Genomic DNA, 23,644 nt, shown 5'->3' with positions numbered 1-23,644 from the left:
TGGTATTTCATTAATTTATAATGAGTAACCACTTATTCATATTTAATCTAGCCGATGATTGATGGATGAAAAAAGGAAGGAATTTGCACGCGCACATCTTTCACTTCCTGACAGCTGACACAACAACAGCAGAAATCTACCTGTGCTCGTGTGTTTCCTTCACTTCGTGTTTTATTCAATGTCCTGTATCCCGCTCCCGTGTGTGTGACCCTGTCAGTTTGGCTGCTGAGCGATGCGGCGGCTCGTCAGTTCACTTAGGAGGAGATGGCTGCTGTCAGGTAACACAGAGACACTGAAACACATCCAGAGAAATACAGTGAAGTATTCAGTAGTTTACTTCAGTAAAAGTACTAATACCACACTGTGAAAAGACTCCACTACAAGTTAAAGTTCATTCAAATCCTTACATAGTAAAAAGAAAAGTGTGTGAGTATAATCAGCAATATGTACTTAAAAGTATGAAAGTAAAAAAACATGAATTTTGCAATACATTTTCCCTGTTAGTGTTTCACTATTATATCTGATGTTTCTGTAAAAATATTCCTGCTGCATTAATGTGTTTGTTACATGTTCCTGTTACATTAATGTGTTTGTTACATGTTCCTGTTACATTAAAGTGTGTGTTACATGTTCCTGTTACATTAAAGTGTGTGTTGCATGTTCCTGTTGCATTAATGTGTGTGTTACATGTTCCTGCTGCATTAATGTGTGTGTTACATGTTCCTGCTGCATTAATGTATGTGTTACATGTTCCTGCTGCATTAATGTGCGTGTTGCATGTTCCTGCTGCATTAATGTGCGTGTTGCATGTTCCTGTTACATTAATGTGTGTGTTACATGTTCCTGCTGCATTAATGTGTGTGTTGCATGTTCCTGCTGCATTAATGTGTGTGTTACATGTTCCTGCTGCACTGCTGCATTAATGTGTGTGTTACATGTTTCTCCTTGCTGCAGTTAATTGTGTGTTACGTGTTCCTGTTACTTAATGTGGTGTGTTGCATGTTCCTGCTGCATTAATGTGTGTTGTTACATGTTCATGTTGCATTAAATGTGTGTGGTTACATGTTCCTGCTGCATTAATTGTGTTTAACGTGTTCCTGTTACATTAATTGTGTGTGTGCATGTTCCTGCCTTGCTTAATGTGTGTGTTTACATGTTCCTGTTGCATTAATGTGTGTGTTACATGTTCCTGCTGCATTAATGTGTGTTACATGTTTCCTGCTGCATTAATGTGTGTGTTGCATGTTCCTGCTGCATTAATGTGTGTGTTACATGTTCCTGTTGCATTAATGTGTGTGTTACATGTTCCTGCTGCATTAATGTGTGTTGCATGTTCCTGCTGCATTAATGTGTGTGTTGCATGTTCCTGCTGCATTAATTTGTGTGTTACATGTTCCTGCTGCATTAATGTGTGTGCTGCATGTTCCTGTTACATTAATGTGTGTGTTACATGTTCCTGCTGAATTAATGTGTGTGTTGCATGTTCATGTTACATTAATGCGTGTGTTACATGTTCCTGTTACATTAATGTGTGTGTTACATGTTCCTGCTGCATTAATGTGTGTGTTACATGTTCCTGCTTCATTAATGTGTGTGTTACATGTTCCTGCTGCATTAATGTGTGTGTTACATGTTCCTGCTGCATTAATGTGTGTGTTACATGTTCCTGCTGCATTAATGTGTGTGTTGCATGTTCCTGCTAGATTAATGTGTGTGTTGCATGTTCCTGCTGCATTAATGTGTGTGTTGCATGTTCCTGTTACATTAATGTGTGTGTTGCATGTTCCTGTTACATTAATGTGTGTGTTACATGTTCCTGTTGCATTAATGTGTGTGTTGCATGTTCCTGCTAGATTAATGTGTGTGTTGCATGTTCCTGCTGCATTAATGTGTGTGTGTTGCATGTTCCTGTTACTTTAATGTGTGTGTTGCATGTTCCTGTTACATTAATGTGTGTGTTACATGTTCCTGTTGCATTAATGTGTGTGTTGCATGTTCCTGCTAGATTAATGTGTGTGTTGCATGTTCCTGCTGCATTAATGTGTGTGTTGCATGTTCCTGTTACATTAATGTGTGTGTTACATGTTCCTGCTGCATTAATGTGTGTGTTACATGTTCCTGCTGCATTAATGTGTGTGTTGCATGTTCCTGCTAGATTAATGTGTGTGTTGCATGTTCCTGCTACATTAATGTGTGTGTTACATGTTCCTGCTGCATTAATGTGTGTGTTGCATGTTCCTGCTGCATTAATGTGTGTGTTGCATGTTCCTGTTACATTAATATGTGTGTTGTATGTTCCTGCTTCATTAATGTGTGTGTTGCATGTTCCTGTTACATTAATGTGTGTGTTACATGTTCCTGCTGCATTAATGTGTGTGTTGCATGTTCATGTTACATTAATGTGTGTTACATGTTCCTGTTACATTATTGTGTGTGTTACATGTTCCTGCTGCATTAATGTGTGTGTTACATGTTGCTTCTGCATTAATGTGTGTGTTGCATGTTCCTGCTACATTAATGTGTGTGTTGCATGTTCCTGCTGCATTAATGTGTGTGTTGCATGTTCATGTTACATTAATGTGTGTGTTACATGTTTCTGCTGCATTAATGTGCGTGTTGCATGTTCCTGCTGCATTGATGTGTGTGTTATATGTTCCTGCTGCAATAATGTGTGTGTTGCATGTTCCTGCTGCATTAATGTGTGTGTTGCATGTTCCTGCTGCATTAATGTGTGTGTTACATGTTCCTACTGCATTAATGTGTGTGTTGCATGTTCCTGCTGCATTAATGTGTGTGTTACATGTTCCTGCTGCATTAATATGTGTGTTGCATGTTCATGTTACATTAATGTGTGTGTTACATGTTCCTGTTACATTAATGTGTGTGTTACATGTTCCTGCTGCATTAATGTGTGTGTTACATGTTCCACACACACACCTTTCATAAGTCACTAGAATAAATTACACAAATAGGCTTCAATTTGTTTATGTGCTACCAAACTAAATGCAAATCTTTGCAAATCTAAACTGCGATCAGAAGTTGTTTGGAGGACACGTCTGTTCTCACTCGATGTTTGTTAGTTTGATGAATAAGAATAAGTTTGTGTCACCAAAGTGAAGTGAGGGCAGATCTATGCACTGATCCCATATTCCAGAAGAAAGACACTTTATCGTAATAATAAGTGAGTCAATAATTAAATACATTACAAGGGATTAAAGCAGGGGTGTCAAACTCAATCACTGAGAGGGCCAAAATTTAAAACTGGGACAACGTCGAGGGCCAAACAGGGTCCACATTTATTGAACAGGATAGACATATTGGAGAAAGTGTAAAAACTGCAAACGGATTGCTGAGCAGTTCAATTTAAATTACTGAGTTTCAAAGTCAGCAAATCTCTGATTGAACTTTGTGCCCAGTGTGCTCAGCTTATCGGCAGAATGCACGGCCGGGAACACAGCGGTGGAGATGGTTTGTCAGTGTTTGGAAACACGTAGTGACCACAGTTTCCTTGCTGCATCAGATTCTCTCTGTGTGATAGGGCACGGCGCCATGTTGAGAATGTATCTCCTCACTTACATTGACTCTTATAAAGTTTCCTGTCTGTTTTACGGTGCTTATTACATGTTCCATCTCCAGAGCTTTACAACACAGCGCTTCCTGGTGTATGATGCAGTGATACACCGTCAGCTCACCTGCACAGTTCTCCCGCTGCATCTTCTCCCTCATCCTGCCCACTAATACATTCTTTTCATCGGAGGCGCTCCATCTGTCGTCAGTCCCGTCAGTTTGTCCCGGGGCAGTTTCATTTCTCACACATTTGGATACTTCCTCAAATATGTATTTTCCCGTGGTTGGGCCATGCATTGATTTAATTCCCAAAACCAGCGGGCCAGTTATGATAAACATATGATATTTTCTCGGGCCTTGAGTTTGACACCTGTGGATTAAAGGATGATAACTTAATTAACTCCAAATGTAAGGATATTGTCAATGAAAAATATGGAATGTAAAAGATGTGTAAACTGTGGGAGGTTTACAACACACAACATTTCTGATGATCCCTCGGTTAGATGTGACAGTTAAGACGATTGTGTGTGTTTGTGTATCTCTGCTACCCGCTTGTTATTTGTTTGTTTCTTGCCATAATGTTTCCCTCATCTGTCAACTATATCCTATGAAGTCACATTGTATCGGTTTTGTTTATTATTATTTAATCTTATATTAAATGTATTTTATTTTGCATGTTCTGTAACTATGAGCACACAAACACTGTGCACATCTCTTTCATGAGACAGGTGTGTATGAGAGGGACGAGGAGCTCAACAGTTGCAGATAAACTCCTGAACACTGTCAAACTTCAACAGAAAAAGTTTTGGTACTAAAGTTCGTCTGTTAAAGGTGTAGTACCAAAATGAATACATTTATCTTTCAAGTAAGAAAGTGTGCTGGAGCATGTTTGCATTTGTTGTGCTCTGTAACTACATAATTTCTTGAAATGCAAAAACAATCCCTGTGCTGTATCTGCTGCAGCAATAACACGTTGTTTGATGATGTCATCGTTCCAGACTCCCAACGGCATGCCGTACGGTACGGTGAACCTGCTGAACGGAGTCAGTCCACTGAAACACCCGCCACTTGTACCGCCGGCGTGGGAACCTCCATCCTGGAGTTCGCCATGCTGAGTCGACTAACAGGAGACGCAACGTTTGAGAACGCAGCCCTGAGAGCCCTGTGGAAGAGCAGATCTGACATCGGGCTGGTAACTAGTCTGTTTAGAGCTCAGTTTATTGTGTTAATGTATGCATACCTCTGCTCACTGTCTTCATGTGGTTGACACAGCCTACTTTACTTCCCTGAGGTCCATTAAAGTAAAGTTTAGAGTTTGCTCTGACCACCTGTAGGCTCTGACATTGGTACACATTAATATATAAAGCAATTCTTGGTCTTCTGCTCACATACAGTCTTTGTGTCTCAACCACGCAGAAAAGTGCCGGACAAAACCTCTTTGTGTTCTCAGGACTTCTTGTTGCTTTTTGTCACAAATGTCTGAACAGAAATGAGAAAAATGGCATTTGTGTAGTCTGCACCCTCGGCATGGAATATGTTGCAGAAAGACTTGAAACTCAAATAATTAATCTTGTTAAATGCTTTTAAATCAAAAATGTAAGAATAAGAGGAAGATTCCTTTTAGATGTCCATCCATCCATCCATCGTCTACCACTTATCCGGGATCGGGTCGCGGGGGCAGCAGCTCCAGTAAGGAACCCCAATCTTCCCTTCTCCGGGCCACATCCTCCAGCTCCGACTGGGGGATGTGAGGAGATATAATCTCTCCACTGAGTCCTGGGTCTTCCCCGGGGTCTCCTCCCAGCTGGACGTGCCTGGAACACCTCCCTAGGGTGGCCAGGTGGCATCCTTACTAGATGCCCGAACCACCTCAACTGGCTCCTTTCAACGTCAAGGAGCAATGGCTCTACTCCGAGTCTCTCACGGATGGCTGAGCTTCTCACCCTATCTCTAAGGGAGACGCCAGCCACCCGTCTGAGAAAACCCATTTCGTCCGCTTGTACCCGTGATCTCGTTCTTTCGGTCATGACCCAGCCTTCATGACCAGAGGTGAGGGTCGGAACGAAAATCGAGTGGTAGATTGAGAGCTTTGCCTTCTGGCTCAGCTCTCTTTTCGTCACAACGGTGCGGTAAAGTGACTGTAGTACCGCCCCCGCTGCCCAATCTCTCGCTCCATCGTCCCCTCACTCACGAACAAGACCCTGAGGTACTTGAACTCCTTCACTTGTGGTAAAGGCTCATTCCCTACCCGGAGTAGGCAATCCACCGGTTTCCTGCTGAGAGCCATGGCCTCAGATTTTGAGGTGCTGATCCTCATCCCAACCGCTTCACACTCGGACTGCGAACCGATCCAGTGACTGTTGAAGGTCACAGACCGATGATGCCATAAGGACCACATCATCTGCAAAGAGCAGCGATGAGATCCTCAGGTCACCGAACTGCAACCCCTCTCCTCCACGACTACGCAATATCCGATCCATGAAAATCACGAACAGGATTGGTGATAAAGCGCAGCCCTAGCAGAGGCCAACATTCACTGGGAACGAGTCTGACTTACTGCTGAGTATCCGGACACAACTCTCGCTTTGGGCGTATAGGAATTGGATGGCCCTTAGAAGTGACCCCCTCACCCCATACTCCCGCAGCACCTCCCACAGTATCACCCGGGGGACACGGTCATACGCCTTTTCCAGATCCACAAAACACATGTAGACCGGATGGGCGTACTCCCAGGCCCCCTCCAGGATCCTTGCAAGAGTGAAGACTTGGTCCGTTGTTCCACCACCAGGACGGAATCCGCATTGTTCCTCTCCAATCAGAGGTTCGACTATCGGCCGAACCCTCCTTTCCAGTACCTTGGAGTAGACTTTACCAGGGAGGCTGAGAAGTGTGATACCCCTGTAGTTGGCACACACTCTCTGGTCCCCCTTTTTAAATAGGGGAACCACCACCCCGGTCTGCCAACCCCTAGGCACTGTCCCAGACTTCCACGCTATGTTGTCGAGGCATGTCAACCAAGACAGCCCCTCAACACCCAAAGCCTTCAGCATTTCTGGACGGATCTCATCAACCCCTGCGGCTTTGCCACTGTGGAGTTGTTTGACTACCTCAGTGACTTCCATCAGGGAAATTGACGATGATCCCCCATCAGCTTCCAACTCTGCCTCTACCATAGAGGGCGTTAGCATTAGTCGGATTCAGGAGTTCCTCAAAGTGCTCCTTCCACTGGCCGATAACCTTCTCAGTCAAAGTCAGCAGGGTCCCACCGTTGCTGTACACAGCTTGGATGGTTCCTCGCTTCCCCCTCCTGAGATGTCGGATGGTTTTCCAGAAGCACCTTGGTGACGACCGAAAGTCCTTCTCCATAGCTTCTCCGAACTTCTCCCACACCCGCTGCTTTGCCTCTCACACGGCAGAGGCTGCCACCCTTCTAGTTCTTTGGTACCCTGCAACTGTTACCGGAGTCCTCCCGGATAACATAACCCGGAAGGACTCCTTCTTCAGTCGGACGGCTTCCCTGACCACCGGGGTCCACCACGGTGTTCGAGGGTTACCGTCCCTTGAGGCACTTAAGACCTTGAGACCACAGCTCATCACCGCAGCTTATAGCAATAGAGGTTTTGAACATCGCCCACTCAGGTTCAATGCCCCCAACCTCCACAGGGATGTCTGAAAAGCTCCGCAGGAGGTGTGAGTTGAAGATCCCCAGGACAGGGGCTTCCTCCAGACGTTCCCAGTTCACCCGCACTACCCGTTTGGGTTGACCAGGTCTGTCCAGAGTCTTCCCCCACCCCTTGATCCAACTCACCACCAGATGGTGATCAGTTGACAGCTCCACCCCTCTCTTCACCCGAGTGTCCAAAACATGCGGCCTCAGATCAGATGATACGATTACAAAATCGATCATTGGCCTAGGGTGCTCTGGTACCACGTACACTTATGAGCATCCTTATATTCGAACATGGTGTTTGTTAGGGCCATTTCATGACTAGCACAGAAGTCCAACAACAAACGACCGTTCGGATTTAGATCAGGGAGGCCCTTCCTCCCAATCACGCCTCTCCAGATGTCACCGTTGTTTCCCACGTGTGCGTTGAAGTCTCCGAGCAAGACTACGGTGTCCCTTACTGGAGCCCCCTGCAGGGCTCCATTCAGGGTCTCCAAGAAGGCCGAATACTCCCAACTGCGGTTTGGGGCATAGGCACAAACAACAGTCAGAGTTTTCCACCCCATATCCCGAAGGCGTAGGGAGGCGTAGGGCCTCTCGTCCACCGGGGTAAACTCCAACGTAGCGGCGCTCAGCCGGGGGCTGGTGAGTATCTCCAACCCGGCCCAACGCCTTACACCTTGGGCAACTCCGGAGAAGAATAGAGTCCAACTCCTATCCAGGAGTACGGTTCCAGAGCCAAGACTGCGCGTAGAGGTAAGCCCCACCAGAACTAACTGGTAGCGCTCCACCTCCCGCACTAGTTCCGGCTCCTTCCCCCACAGAGAGGTGACGTTCCACATCCCCAGAGCCAGCCTCTGGTGCCCGTGTCTGGTCCGTTGAGGTCCCTGACCATCACTGCCACCCGTCTGACAGCGCCATCGACCCCAGCGGTTTTTCCCATGAGTGGTGGGCCCACAGGATGGATGGATGGGAGGCACCACGTAGCTTCTTTGGGCTGTGCCTGTCCGGGCTCCGTGGCAAACCCGGCCACCAGGCGCTCGCTGTCGGGCCCACCCTCTGGGCCTGGCTCCAGACGGGGGCCACGGGCTTCCTCCAGGCAGGGTCTCTCCTTTCCTTTCCCTTTTTTTCATGAAGTCGTTTTGAACCATTCTTAGTCTGGCCCCACGCCTGAGACCAATTTGCCTTGGGAGACCCTACCAGGAGGTCCAGACAACACAGCTCTCAGGTTCATAGGGACACACAAACCTCTCCACCACGATAAGGTGATGGTTCCCAGAGAGGTTACCTTTTAGATGTCAATGCTTTTAAATGTATCTGGTTACAAAACTGACTTTAGTGAATGCGAGTTCCTCATGCTTGAGTTTTGGTTCCTTTCATTGTTTCTGTCAGTAACTATGTGTTTTATTTGTGCTGCTGCCTGTGTTGGTCAGGTCCCCTTTGAAAGAGAGATTCCCTTTAAGGTTAACAAAAAATATTAATTTAAAAAATATAAAAGTTAAAGGCCAGTGTGTCTAGTTTGTGCGGACGCGCTTGCGGTGATGAAAAATAATCTTGAGCGTCATTACTGCACGAAACATGCCAAACTGCACGAGCTGAAAGGACGAGTGCGTTTGAATAAAGTTAACATACAAACATGGACAGATAGAGAGGTAGACCACCACACCAAGAACAGACTGTTCCACCACTGCTGTGCAATTATCACTGCCATGTGCAATACTCACTTTATTTTCTATCAACCACTTGGTACTTATATTATGTTTTATTCTATTTAATTATTGTGTACTGCCTTTTTACTTCATATGTTCTTTTGCTGTGACAAGATACATTTCCCCGTTGTGGGACTAATAAAGGATTTCTGATAAAACAGATAGATACATGGATAAAAAAGTTGCTTTTTTGCACAGCATAAAATTAATGTGAAATGAATGGGCTGCATCTTAACATTTTTTGCAGAGGTTATGAGTTCAATAATTAGTACGGCCCTCGAAGGATGTTGTGTGCCCTTGATAGGAAAAAGGTTCCCCACCCCTGGTGTAGATGTTTGGAGCTGCCAGCAGGTGGCAGCATCTGTACTTCTCAACCTGCATCAGGATCCTGCAGGGACCTCCAGAGACAGTTTGAGGGGGATTGTGAGATGATATACAAGATTAGAGAAAACACATTTCATATTCAATCAATGCACAAAATAATTTCTGTTGAAAATACATATTTTTATAGCTTTTTATGTGAACAAATGTTTCCTCCTGACTGAATGATGAATACAATTACCTGAAAAACAAAACTAGTTTTCTTTCTTAAATCACTTTACATGTGCAGCCTTTGACCAGCAGGACACTTTGTGGTAATTAATGTCATTCAAGTTAAAAGTTACATGATAAGAAAAGCAAAGAAGTGGAAATAGCTAAAGTAACTACAGTATTAGTAAAAAGTAGAACTGTTGTTTACTTATAATAAAATGTATTAGTGACCCTGATAAAGGTTATTGTATGTAAACTACAGTGTGAGGACTTTTCATCCTTTAAACGTCTTAGATGACGTCTGATTATTAGCAGAGACAAACTTTAGACTCCTGTCTGTGTGAAACACACACACACACACACACACACACACACACACACACGCACACACACATACACACACTAACACCCACACACACACACAAACACACACACACACACACACACTAACACCCACACACACACACAAACACACGCAAACACACACGCACACACACACACACACACTAACACACACTAACACACACACACACCCACACACACACACACACCCACACACGCAAACACACATACTAACCCACACACACACACACACACACACACCCACACACACACACACACACACACACACACACACACACACACACACACACACACACACACACACACACACACACAGGCTTCAATTTGTTTATGTGCTACCAAACTAAATGCAAATCTTTGCAAATCTAAACTGCGATCGGAAGTTGTTTGGAGGACACGTCTGTTCTCACTCGATGTTTGTTAGTTTGATGAATAAGAATAAGTTCGTGTCACCAAAGTGAAGTGAGGGCAGATCTATGCACTGATCCCATATTCCAGAAGAAAGACACTTTATCGTAATAATAAGTGAGTCAATAATTAAATACATTACAAGGGATTAAAGGATGATAACTTAACTAACTCCAAATGTAAGAATCTGGTTAAGGAAAAATATGTAATGTAAAAGATGTGTAAACTGTGTGAGGTTTACAACACACAACATTTCTGATGATCCCTCGGTTAGATGTGACAGTTAAGACAATTGTGTGTGTTTGTGTATCTCTGCTACCCGCTTGTTGTTTCTTTCTTTCTTGATATAATGTTTCCCTCATCTTTCAACTATACATATTTTTATAGCTTTTTATGTGAACAAATGTTTCCTCCTGACTGAATGATGAATAAAATTACCTGAAAAACTAAACTAGTACATGTGCAGCCTTTGTGATAATTAATGTCATTCAAGTTACTTTTAATACTATTACAAGTTCAAAGTTACATGATAAGCAAACAAATCAGCTTCATCAGCGCTCACTCAAATGAACACCTCACCTGTGAGATAAAAATGTCTTCTGGGAGAACTCAGGAGGATCTATAGGAAGACATAAAACATTTATGTTTCACAATAAGAGTCTCAAAGATAAAGGCCTTAAAAGCCGTATTAATATAAAGTTATAATTAATCTGTTTGGTTTCTCTTGGTGTGGATCCATCTCTCCAGCTCTGGACTCAGAACCACTGGGGTAAATGACAGACTCATTTATAAACACAGTTTTAGTTTGGAGGCAAATGAGTCGAGAGACGAAGTGTCCTCATGTCTCCTCGGGTCACTGAGCTTAGTAGACTACATATAAGATATAAGATATATGTAAAGCTTTATTCTCTGTCTGACATGTTTTTGGAGGTCAGTGTGGAGAAGAAAAGACTCAAGATCTCTCCTCCAGGTCTACCCCCCCCCCCCCCCCACCCTCCTCTCAGGGTGTGTCTCTGGATCTGTCTGTTCTGGTGACTGCATCATGACTAACTGTGAATGTTTACTTCAGTTTAGTCTTTAAATCAGATTCTACTGCGTCTCTATTCTCTATCAGTCTGTTTATTATGCAGCCTCTTCAACATTTTAACCCCCCTTTAACCCCTAGGAGACACTGGTCGAACGTTATTTTAAACTCTACTTCTAATCAACTTTACATGGCAACTGGCATTTCAGCTGCTCATTGATTAACATTTTTCGGCGCTTCAATTAAAACTGCAATATATTTTGTATCAAACAAACAGCATTTTAAGACATTTTACAACGTTTACACCTGCAATTCTCAGCATAATGAAGCACACATTTCTAGTGCTACTGTTTCACCTTTATCCAGTGTTTTACTGCACAATTCTGTCTGTTTCACCTTCTTCTATCTTTCAGTTTTTGCACTCTGTACATCACTTTGCACTCATTTAATGTTGATGTGCTATCCAAACCAAGCCTCCAGTCCTGTTCGTCAGCTCCATGAATTTCTCTGCTCTCCACACTCGGTGCTATAATAACAGTAACAGACCATGTGGTGATGCAATCTGCCTCAACTGCTCTGTTTCCTGTAAGAGTGAAGTCAGTCAGAGGGGATTTATTGCAGCTCTGCACCAACATGCTGAGATTGTATCTTTAAATGTATCTTAGAGGAGTTCAAAGGTAGTTTGAACAATGCAAATACACCTTTCTGAGCTGCAGGTCCTTTCTGGGCGGATTGTGTGTTGGATGGAGCCAGGCTAGCTGTTTTCCCCTGCTTCCAGTCTTTATGCTAAGCTAGGCTAACCACGCCCTGACTCCATAGTTAACACACGGACGTGAGGTTGAACCATATCACCCTCAAAAAGAAAGAGAATAAGTGTATTTCCCAAAATGTTTAATTGACTGATGTTACTAAGAAAACTAACAGAAATCTTCTGACATCTTTACAGTTAGATCTTTTATTTCAACACTTCCGTTCTCTCTGTCTGTGTCTCTTTTAATCCACTGTGGAGAGGGAGGTTGAGGTTTCTCCTCCCAGCTGGTTATTGGAGTAATGTCACCAAATGTATTTAACAAAAAAAAAGGGGAAAAACTTCAGACACAAGTCCAGAAAGCATTCACTCTGAGGAGCTTAGTTGATCAGTAATTATTTTACTGCCGTGTCACCAGGTAATATCTACAGAATCTTTCAGACTTTTATTCATGTTTACATACTCACACAAGTCATGCTCACGTCCATGGGAGTTGCCATTGTTCTCCGACACATCTGGACACATCTTCTAGAAGACACAGGAACAGTAGAAGAAGAAAGCAGCTGAATGTAACTTTTACAGTGGCTGTATGTCACTATTGTCCAGCATGTGTGTTTTCTATTTGCTTTGTTGTCCCTCTCGTCTCCAGAAATACTTTGGTCATTGGATGTTTGTGTTTTGGAAGAAGGTGGAAAAGGAAGTGATTGGGTTGGATGCACCGCAAACAGTGATGTTTCCATTATTATTCCTCATGAATGAATGTAAAAGCAGGATTTTACTGTCGTAGTTGGTTGAGGTGGAGCCCACTTTAAAACAATAAACTAATGTTTGATTATGGACTAAACTGCTTAATATTTTCTCCTATCATTCGACTAATTGTTTTGTAAAAATGAAAAACATTGTGAGAAATATCGTCACCTTCACAAAACCTCAAAATGATTACGTGAAAACATCACATTTATTAAAAGGAAAAGCAGCAAATCTTTGTGAAGCCGGAACCATGATTTAATTTTTCACATAAAAACTGACTCAGCTGTACAAGTAACGAGTACCTAAAGCTGTCAGATAAAAAATAATATTTCACTCAAAAACGTAGAAGTAGAAAGTGGCATGCGAAGTAAATACTACCTTAAATTTGTGGTTAAATATAACTATTGAGTAAATGTACTTTGTTACATTCAACCACAGCGCACGGGTCATGTACACATGCTTTGAGTTTGTGAAGGGTCAACTCCATCCACATCCAACAGTGTCCATTGCAGATTGTTTTAAAACATCCCATATGACCTCATCTCCACCTGGTGTTAACCTGTGGTCTGTATCTGGATACATTATTTAGGTGAAAACTGATCACAGGCCTTTGCATTCACACCTGGTATTAATACTTCTTGTTGTCAGAATTTTGCCCACTTTGTGATCGGATCTCAAAATGTAAATTAGGTAGACGGAGCTGGCAAATTTGTCAGCAAACATCATGTGTCTCGGGTCAGGGGAGCTGATGCAGGATACTCTACATTACAACGTGCAAGACACAGTACTTTTCAGGAGTCTCGCTAACTTTGTTAAGGTTGCTTTTACTTTAACAAGTGACACAACTCTCATCTTTCACATCGTAGCAGTGTCTCTAGAAGAAGAAACAAACTGCTCTTGTGTTATTCACACCTGGCTGAAACCTCCATCACGAGGATGGATCGCATTTTAACTGCATCATTCACGTTTTTTCACCAGCATAAATAGGTTTTTCCTGATCCAGATAGAGATATCATATTAATACCAGGGAGGAAATGAGGGCTTAAAACCAACATCTGCACCTTTTTATAATAATCATAAACATAAATTGATCAGAGTTTGTGATGTGGCTTCACTCTCTGTACAATGAATCAGGAACTGACTGGACACAGATGGTTACAGGAGACATGTTGCCATGTTAGAGGTTTCCTGATAGTTTTACCTGATTAGACGTTCCTATATGATCCAGGGATTTGAACCAGTACAAACTGGGAAACATCCAGTCCTGGTGTATTGACACAAAGAAACTGAAAAGGTTTCCCTGTACAGATTTTCTCCTGGTTCCTCCTGACAGATCTCCTCCCGGTGACTCCAGTGAGACTAATCAGAGCTGTAAAAAAAACGGACTCCTGTAAAGACCAGAGGCAACAGTCAAACTACAGAAAATGTCTAGTGAAACCAGTAAGACCAGTATAAATAGTACAATTATAGACCAATGAAACCAATGCAATGCAACTCCAGTGAAGACCACTGGACCCAGTGTCTGTGTGAAATATAAGTTGAACTTTTTTGTGATTGACATTGGACAATATTGTTGTCTGACTACGAGTCGTTCGGCAGGATAGGGAAATTGAGGAAGAGGTGGAGAAGAAAGGCACAAGCTAAGATCCTGACCACATGGACAAGCAAGTTCCATCTCTGTGTCCATCTTCACATCTATCTCTGCACCGAGGCAAGCGTGGAGGAATTAAACACTGGCTGTGGTCCCGGGTGCGTGGATCTGCAGGCCAATGTGCGGGCCGTTGGATGATGGGCTGGAGCCCATATCGTTTTACAAAGAGATGTCAGGAACAGTTATGTCCTTTTATCCCACAAAACTTGTCTGGAACTTTGAGTGCCGGACGGTGCCATTGGGCCATGGGACTCTTTTTCTACACACCAATCTGACTCTGAGTAGAGGACTCTGGCAGGAATAAAAGGAGAAGGCATGTGCTTTACCGTGACTAATGCACAAATTACAAGAGCTGACGGGATTTCATTTCATTTAAGTTTAACATTGCAATTTACAGTTTTGTGTGACAAATACAATTGACTGATTACACAGCATGTCCACTAACCCTAGCAACACCAGTGAGAACACAAAGAACATTGAAACCTGTAACACAAATGAAACCAGTCAGACCAGTGACGGCAGTGAAAGTAATAAACCAATCAAGTGAAATCAATGACAAAGTGTCAGCACCACCTGTGAAGCCTATAACTTCAGGGAAGAAACCAAAAGAAACCAGTAAAACCACAGAAAAGTCTGAAACCAATTAAACTAATGCAGCCTGGTCTGCATGTCTGTGGCACGGCTTACAAACACAACACCAGAAGGTTGTGAGTTCAACACCAGGTCTGCCACCATTGTGCCCCTGAGTAAGGCACTTAACCCTGAGCTGCTCCAGACAGACTGTCCCTGTAGTTACTTCACTGTGAGTCGCTCTGGATAAGAGTGTCTGCTGAATGACCTGTAATGTAATGTAAGGGTCTAATTCCCAGAGCGACAAAGACTTTTATCACGACCCTCAGCATCTGTATGAGATGCCCTGGGCTTTGAAGTTGCTACAATTTAAATCACAACCGCGGCAACATTAGACACAAAGAGCAAGCGCTCTAGAAATCAGGAGACGTAGTATAAAGAGCAAAAGCTCCGCGTAGGAGAGGAGGATCCATGGGAGGGGAGGATCAAACAAACATCGGACTTTCACCCAGGAGTTTGTGTCCCGTGTAAAACCGACACACAATGTGCCGTTACTTTAAGTTACCAATGATACCACAGTAAGACCAGATAACTCATTTAAACCACTTTAACCACTTTACCAGTAAGACCAATGAACCCAGTAAGACCCCGGTGAGACCAGCACCCTCAGGTCTCTGAGTACAGGGCGAGGTTCTTGCAGACTGGTGAGCATTCAGAATCTGTTGTCAAGGTTTGACATCGTCTCCAAGGAGTGGTCAACTTCCTGTATGCATGACATCATTATATTTGAGCATGTGCAGTGCAGACACGTCCAGGAACAGATGATGGTGATAATGGGACACACACACACACACAAACACACATACACACATACACACACAAACTTACACACACACACACACACACACACACACACACAGACCATGTTACACTATACGCTGGTCTGCTCAGATGTTGCATTATGTTAGGATTTGGCTCAAGGTCCCCAAACTAATCATACTCTGAAGAGGGTCCACACCCTACACACACACACACACACACACACACACACACACACACACACACACACACACACACACAGTCTCATCTGTTAACCATTAGCAGCCAGTCAATGACAACAGACTCACATGGGCTGGGCTCAGTGCACTCACACACAATCACATACTATTCATATGATGTATGGATGTGTGTGTGTGTGTGTGTGTGTGTGTGTGTGTGTGTGTGTGTGTGTGTGTACATTGCCAGGCCCATCAAAGTGCAGCTGTGAGGTATGGAGCATCATGGAGTATCATCAGCCCCAGTATGTGACTGGAGGGGAATTCCATTCGAATCTCCTCCCTCTCTGCTGCACTATTATTTAATCTCCCTTCTTTTATTTCTGTTTTCTGGTCTTATATCTTCTGTCTTGTGCAAAAAATCTTTGAGTAAGTTGTCTTGTTTAGTTGTTTACAATATAACTATCATATTGTGATCTCTTATGGTTTCGATGTTGATTGTATCCTTTGCAGCACACGCATGTTGTCTCATCCTTCCCACGGGGTCTGTGATGGCAAACGGAGACCCATCAACGAGCCCAATTACACCGCGCTTCGATATTTACAAGAGAAAGCCGCGGTGATTGTGGAGAGTTTCTCTCCTCTTGGGAACTGTATGTAACGGTCAGCTAAATTAGTTATCACTGTTGCCACCTCCGTTATATTAAGTGACGTAGCTGGCTGGGATATTTTGCGATTTCAGCTGCTTGACTCTGAAAATCATCCTCAGCAAAAAAAAAAAGTTTGCACCACAACCACAAGAGCCCCATGTCGCCAGGTTATTGCTTGTTACTGAAGTTCAGAGCATGCTCAGTAGAGTCCTGCACCAGCCGAGCAGGATCAGAGCATACTCAGTAGAGTCCTCCACCAGCCGAACAGGATCAGAGCATACTCAGTAGAGTCCTCCACCAGCCGAACAGGATCAGAGCATGCTCAGTAGAGTCCTCCACCAGCCGAACAGGATCAGAGCATACTCAGTAGAGTCCTCCACCAGCCGAACAGGATCAGAGCATGCTCAGTAGAGTCCTCCACCAGCCGAACAGGATCAGAGCATGCTCAGTAGAGTCCTCCACCAGCCGAACAGGATCAGAGCATACTCAGTAGAGTCCTCCACCAGCCGAACAGGATCAGAGCATGCTCAGTAGAGTCCTCCACCAGCCGAACAGGTTCAGAGCATACTCAGTAGAGTCCTCCACCAGCCGAGCAGGATCAGAGCATACTCAGTAGAGTCCTCCACCAGCCGAACAGGATCAGAGCATGCTCAGTAGAGTCCTCCACCAGCCGAACAGGTTCAGAGCATACTCAGTAGAGTCCTCCACCAGCCGAGCAGGATCAGAGCATACTCAGTAGAGTCCTCCACCAGCCGAAGCAGGATCAGAGCATACTCAGTAGAGTCCTCCACCAGCCGAACAGGATCAGAGCATACTCAGTAGAGTCCTCCACCAGCCGAGCAGGATCAGAGCATACTCAGTAGAGTCCTCCACCAGCCGAAGCAGGATCAGAGCATACTCAGTAGAGTCCTCCACCAGCCGAGCAGGATCAGAGCATACTCAGTAGAGTCCTCCACCAGCCGAACAGGATCAGAGCATACTCAGTAGAGTCCTCCACCAGCCGAACAGGATCAGAGCATACTCAGTAGAGTCCTCCACCAGCCGAACAGGATCAGAGCATACTCAGTAGAGTCCTCCACCAGCCGAGCAGGATCAGAGCATGCTCAGTAGAGTCCTCCACCAGCCGAACAGGTTCAGAGCATACTCAGTAGAGTCCTCCACCAGCCGAGCATGATCAGAGCATACTCAGTAGAGTCCTCCACCAGCCGAACAGGTTCAGAGCATGCACGTCCGAGACTTCAAGTTTTCATGTGAGCCACATCAGATTCAGTGAAGCTAAAACATGAGAACTCCAAAACTAGGATGGATCTAATTTGAACTGCATTCCATTTCCCACCAGCATTAACATGCGTTTATTAATCCAGATATCCAGATAGAGATCTCATATTAATACCAGGGGGGATATGAGGTCAGTGATTAACACCAACATCTGCAAAGTTTTATAATAATCCTAAATCGATCAAAGCTGAGCCGTCTCACTTCCTGTTGGCATGGTATGGTTAAATTAATTTGATCATACGTCTCTTCTAGACTTTATCGAAAAGAATGGCTCAAATTCGGATAACAAAACGAGTCTGTGACGGTCATAAAAATGTACCAACTGTTGCACAGCTGCTCCTTTTCCAATGATTGTGAACATGATTGAGGAAAAATGCTCTTTGGGCCAGGGTGTGTCATATCATGAACGTGGAAGATGCAATACACCGTGCAACTTCTACGCCAACATTGCTTTACACCCCAGCGCCATTCCTGGGGGGGTTTGTGCATAACACAGTAACATCCGTCAGGTCATTGTTGTGTTGCATGTGGTGTTAGAAGTGATGCTCTTAGTCTGAACAACCCAATGTACCAAATCATTTGCAGTATTTCAAGAAATTTGAACACTGGAATGTTTTTGCATGATGTGTTTATCCAGCACTAACACCAATGCCCTGACTGTGCCGACATTAACCAACATAGGAACTCCAGTTCTTCTTATTTTCATCCAGGTCCAAGTGCAGTCACACAAGTTTTAAATCTATTCAAATCATGTCTTGCACCACCCCTAAAATGTGCTGTGCATTAATAAAAGGTATCATATTTTCTAGTGCAGCACTAAGTTCAAATGAATGTGGAGAGAGGGGTAACCTGACTGCACAGCATCAGCACTATACTCACCTACAGAGCTGTGAGAAAAGAAGATTTTAATGACTAATTCAGCTGATTCAGTGGACTTTGCCTACATTACATTGTATTTCCAGAGCAACTTACAGTGAACTAAGTACAGGGACAGTCTCCCCGGAGCAACTCAGGGTTAAGTACCTTGCTCAGGGGCACAATGGTGGCAGCCCTGGTGTTGAACTCACAACCTTCTGGCGTTGTATTTGGAAGCCGAACCACTAAACCATCACCGGGACATTGAATGTTATCACCCCAACTCTGCAGGGACCGTTCTCGTTTCTCACAGGACCTCAGCCCGTCTGTGTGAGGAGACCACGAACACCGCTGCGAACATGAGTGAACTTGTGTTTGGCCCGCCTCCATCTTCCAGCTGGAGCACACTGCAGGACAAAAGAACAAACTGACTCTGGACGCTCGGACTCCACCCTGCAAGTCTCACATATCTGGAAAAAAGATCTTAGAGGATGCGATTAGCTGAAACTCTGGGTTGTGTCTTGTCATTTGTTCTTTGTAATCTTTGAGTAACCCATTCGGTTTCAAGCGCTGCAAGATATCTTTCTCTCACTGTGTTTACATTACGGTTGATAAGTCCATGAACAATAGTTTTGCTGGAGCGTGTTAAAGGAGAAGTGAATTATTCAAAACTTCCTGATCTCCTCCACTTCTGCCTGAAAAGATGAAACCAGGGAACTATTCTTTTAGGAATTTCAAATCTGAACTGCCAGGAACCAAATTATTGACTATTAATTACAGTTTTAATTTTGGAAGATTTAATTCAGTTTTAGTCTTTTGAAAAAGATCTATATTTGTTTGAGTCAAATGTTAAAGAATGTACTGTTATAGGCTAGTTTTATTCTCAGTTTCCATCCAAATTGTTTGAACATTTTCAGAGAAAGAGAAGAAGAATTAATTAGCAAAAAAAGAAAGAAAGATAAAAGCCATTCTTAAAATTAATAAAATAACACCAATTCTTGATTTCGGAAAGAAACGGATTTAAAAATTGTTTTTGCAAATGCCATTACACCACTGCAGAAGAAGAAGATGAGGTCATTAAACGAGCTGCAGTCAAAGCTTAAACGATGGAAAACATGACGGAAAGATGACATTTCTGTTTGTTTCTTGTATTAAAGTTAAAGGGAGTTACAGTCTCCTCACCGCTTCACACAGAACTGATGTTTTCAGATCTTCACTTGAAGTCACACGTCATCATTTATTCACTGACTCTGTTTCTGCTTTAATCCACACTTTGTCTCCTCGTACAACAGGAAAAACGTTGTTGAGACTCAATTGAAAATACACAGGTGGATGGAAACTTACTTCCATTGTGCAATGCTCATTTTCACATTTTCTAAGCATTCTGATGATTCTTCATGTGATATTGGAGTTATCGTAATACTTTTAAGTTAAAATAGCGTTCACATCAAAGTCTTATTTACAACCAGGTCATCTCTGACATGTTTAACTTTGAGCTTGACAACATGGATAAACCCAAGCAAACGTGGACACCTTGCAGCCTGTAGTTCGGCGTAATTAAACCCAGACGTAAAAGTTATAGTGTTATTATGTCAATGCAAAGTATTTACAACCCTTAGACAACAAACCTGATGTGTGCGTGTGACAGTGAGGTCAGGACACACATGGGCCCTGCAGACTGACAACATGAGGTCGACCCACAGGATTCTGTTTCATACGTTCACTCCCTCTGCTTCCTCCAACACGCACATGCACACACACACACACACACACACACCACACACGCACACACGCACAGAAGATCAGACGTTACCCTGACGTGCAGTTTATACTCTGACAGAGGAGGTTAAATAAAACTGGATGGCGACACTCAGCTGATAAGCTACAATCGCTTCCTCCATTTTGGACTCTCTGGCTCTTCTTCCCTTCAAATGTCAGCAATGCCAAGACGGCCTGCAAATTCACCAGGTCCAACTTATATACTGTATATATATATATTTTATATATATATATATATATATATATATATATATATATATATTATATATATATATTATATACAATATACTTGCAAATCCGCTGATTTCACCAGGTTAAATGCTGATATGAGTCTTCAACAGGAAGTTATCAACAGCATTCCAGCCTGTCTGTTGAATCCAACGCTGGACAGGTGTGAGAGGTTACAGACACTGCTCTCACAATTCAATTCAAAATCATTTCTAGATTCAAAATTGAGATGATATGTTGATAGCGCATGATGTGAGCCTGGGCTCTTGTAGTATTCCTGAAATACTTGACTTTCATTTTGAAAACCTTACACATTGAATGTGAAGCTCCTTTTCCACCAGGAGATTGTAGAATCCGTTCAATAAAGACGGCACGGGCTGAATGTCTTACTGCTCTAGTGTCCATTCTCGATAGACTACAGACTACAGCCAACGTTAGCGGCGACCCGCTAGCCTCACTGCTTTCTGCAAAAGAATCGAGATTCTTGCGTGAATCTTCAGAAACTTCCTCTCGGGCTTTTCATTACGCCCGAGAGGAAAAGACATCTGATTCCCCTTTCCTTACATGCAAGGAGAATATGGGAGTGAGGGAAACAGGGAAGTCATTTCAACACTTCCCTCCATTTGGAAACAGTTATATTAGTTTTAGATATTCAGTCTTCGTCAGACAACATGTTTGTTGCCAAAGTGTTACTCTGCCTCTTTATCCCCGTTTCTGTTCTTTGGGAACTTGTTACAGATCCTCCCTGTCCATGATGTGGTTTCCTCTCTTCATTGATCACATATTTTAGACCTCAGGGTCTTTACAGGTTGCCAGGCAACAACTACAATAAGAGAGCTATACAACAAAGAAAAGCATCTTTGAAAAGCATTTTTCATCCTGGAAAGTTGTTGTTTGACAAAATGATCTTAACTTGAGGTCCACCAAATAGCTTTTTGACGGGTGGAGTTTTACTCAGTTCTTTGGAGCACAACAACAAGTTCTTTGTGGCAGACGAACCTGCAGACGGTGATGAATAGAGCCGGGTACCTGCACACCTTTAAAAAAGGTAGCAACCGAGATAATCCAGCACCGAGTAGGTTCAAAGTTTTTCCAGTCAAACTTCTTCGATGCATTATATGCTAGACCTTTTTAAAAAATATTATATTTCTATGATTTTGCTTGAGGCCAATCATCACAAGCGTTCTTCGATGTAATGCTAAAGCGTGATTGGTCCACGCCACCGCAGCAGTTCAGTTCAGAGTGCCGAGATGCCTCCGAAGCGTTGGAAAGTTTGGTTATACTTCAACTTTCAACTTTATCTTGTGCCCGGGGGGGCAATTGGTTTTACCGCAAAACATATTACAATACATGGAAGAACATACACATATAGTGCTGTAGGGGGGGGTCCTGAATGACGTGAGTGATGGGTATTGAAAAAAGAATCAAATTAAGGCCTCTTTAACAAAGCCAGCCCCAGTGATAGAGACCGTGAGGTGAAAGCAGTACAAACTAGTAAGTGGACGTTAAGATTGATTTGCCAAAAAACATCTTTGTGTGTCAGTAAAACACTGTTGGTCTGTGTCGACTGTTTTACGTCAGGCTTGAGACACATGCCCGAATGTTGAAAGAGTTATTGATCGTTCCTCCTGTGCACACTGTGAAGTGATCCTTACTGACACGACTGCACCGTCAGAGGCGGAGAAACAAAAACTACAAAGTTCATTCTGTGTAAAAAGGGCTTCTAATGTTGAGCTGAAGTTGATATGAGGCTTGAACAGTGTGACAAAGTAGCACAGAAGTAGAAGTTGTTACGATCCTTTTAGGACAACATTCAACTCAACTGCAGCCCAGCAGGGAAACGATGCATTTCCATCCACGTGTTATTTTCACATTTTCAATTAGTGCATAAAAACCTGAGTGGAAATTTAACAAATACGTCAAAATATCTCGGAAAGGGTTTTAACACTTAGCTAAGGTGTAAAAGCAGGAACAGACGCAGATGAAGCATGTGACATCAGGTCTGTGTGGAGCGATGACGAGACTCTTTTAATGACTTCGTCTCCTGTTGAATCAGCTCCACCAGCTGTTGATCTCCATCCACAGAAACAGAAGCAGGTATTCATCCTGTAAGTTTGGTACATTTTCTGGAAATTTGTTTAAAATGTTCCCTAAACTTGGATGTAAACTCGACTATTATCTGAGGAAATTGAAAAAACCAGCGGTGGAGACTAAGTACGTTTACTCAAGGACTGTATTTGAGGTCATTTTGAGTATTTTCTACTCCACTACATCTTAGAGGGAAATATTTTACTTTTTACTTCACTACATTGATCATACTGCTTTACTTACTTTACACATTAAGATGTTTGCACACAGAATGTACGGCTGAAAAGTTTAGTTAACTGTTTGTTCACTTCATGGTTCCGGCTGAAGAGTTGCTGTTGATGTTGAAGTTTGGACTAAAACATTTTTGTGACGTTTTGATGGCAATTTACCATTTTCACTATTTTTACAATCAATTCATTAATGGAGACAATAATCAGCAGATTAATCTATAATGAAAATAATCTTTAGTTAATAGTTCAAAATGAGCTCAAGCGACTCCAACACTAGAATCCTGCTCTGACATTAATGCATGAGCTATAATAATCCAATGATATCATATAGAATAGTAGCACAGTCACAGGGGACATTTTTATACTTTTAAAACTACTTTCCTGATTATACTTACATACTTTTACTTTTAGCAGTAACAGTAACAGATGCAGCCACTTCATTTGTCGACCTGCAAAAGCTTCATATTCACTGAAGAAGTGCTGAAGTAAAAGTAAGGAGACAAAAGAAGAGAGAGACATGGAGAACATGGAGAGCCAGAAGATTGAGGGAGGG

General features: G+C 43.0%; 1 long non-coding RNA gene across 1 annotated transcript; it reads right to left on the bottom strand.

Moving 5' to 3' along the window:
- Positions 1-10,825: 10,825 nt before the first annotated feature.
- Positions 10,826-14,098, bottom strand: LOC115010591 (uncharacterized). Its single transcript, XR_003832501.1, has 3 exons — positions 13,969-14,098; positions 12,485-12,545; positions 10,826-10,864 (listed from the first exon to the last, which is right to left on the bottom strand). It is a non-coding gene; the product is annotated as an uncharacterized LOC115010591 (long non-coding RNA).
- Between the last annotated feature and the right edge of the window lie 9,546 nt (positions 14,099-23,644).

This window comes from Cottoperca gobio, chromosome 7, assembly GCF_900634415.1.
Source record: "Cottoperca gobio chromosome 7, fCotGob3.1, whole genome shotgun sequence".
Lineage (NCBI taxonomy): Eukaryota > Metazoa > Chordata > Actinopteri > Perciformes > Bovichtidae > Cottoperca > Cottoperca gobio.
This window is presented reverse-complemented; position numbering and strand designations above follow the sequence as displayed.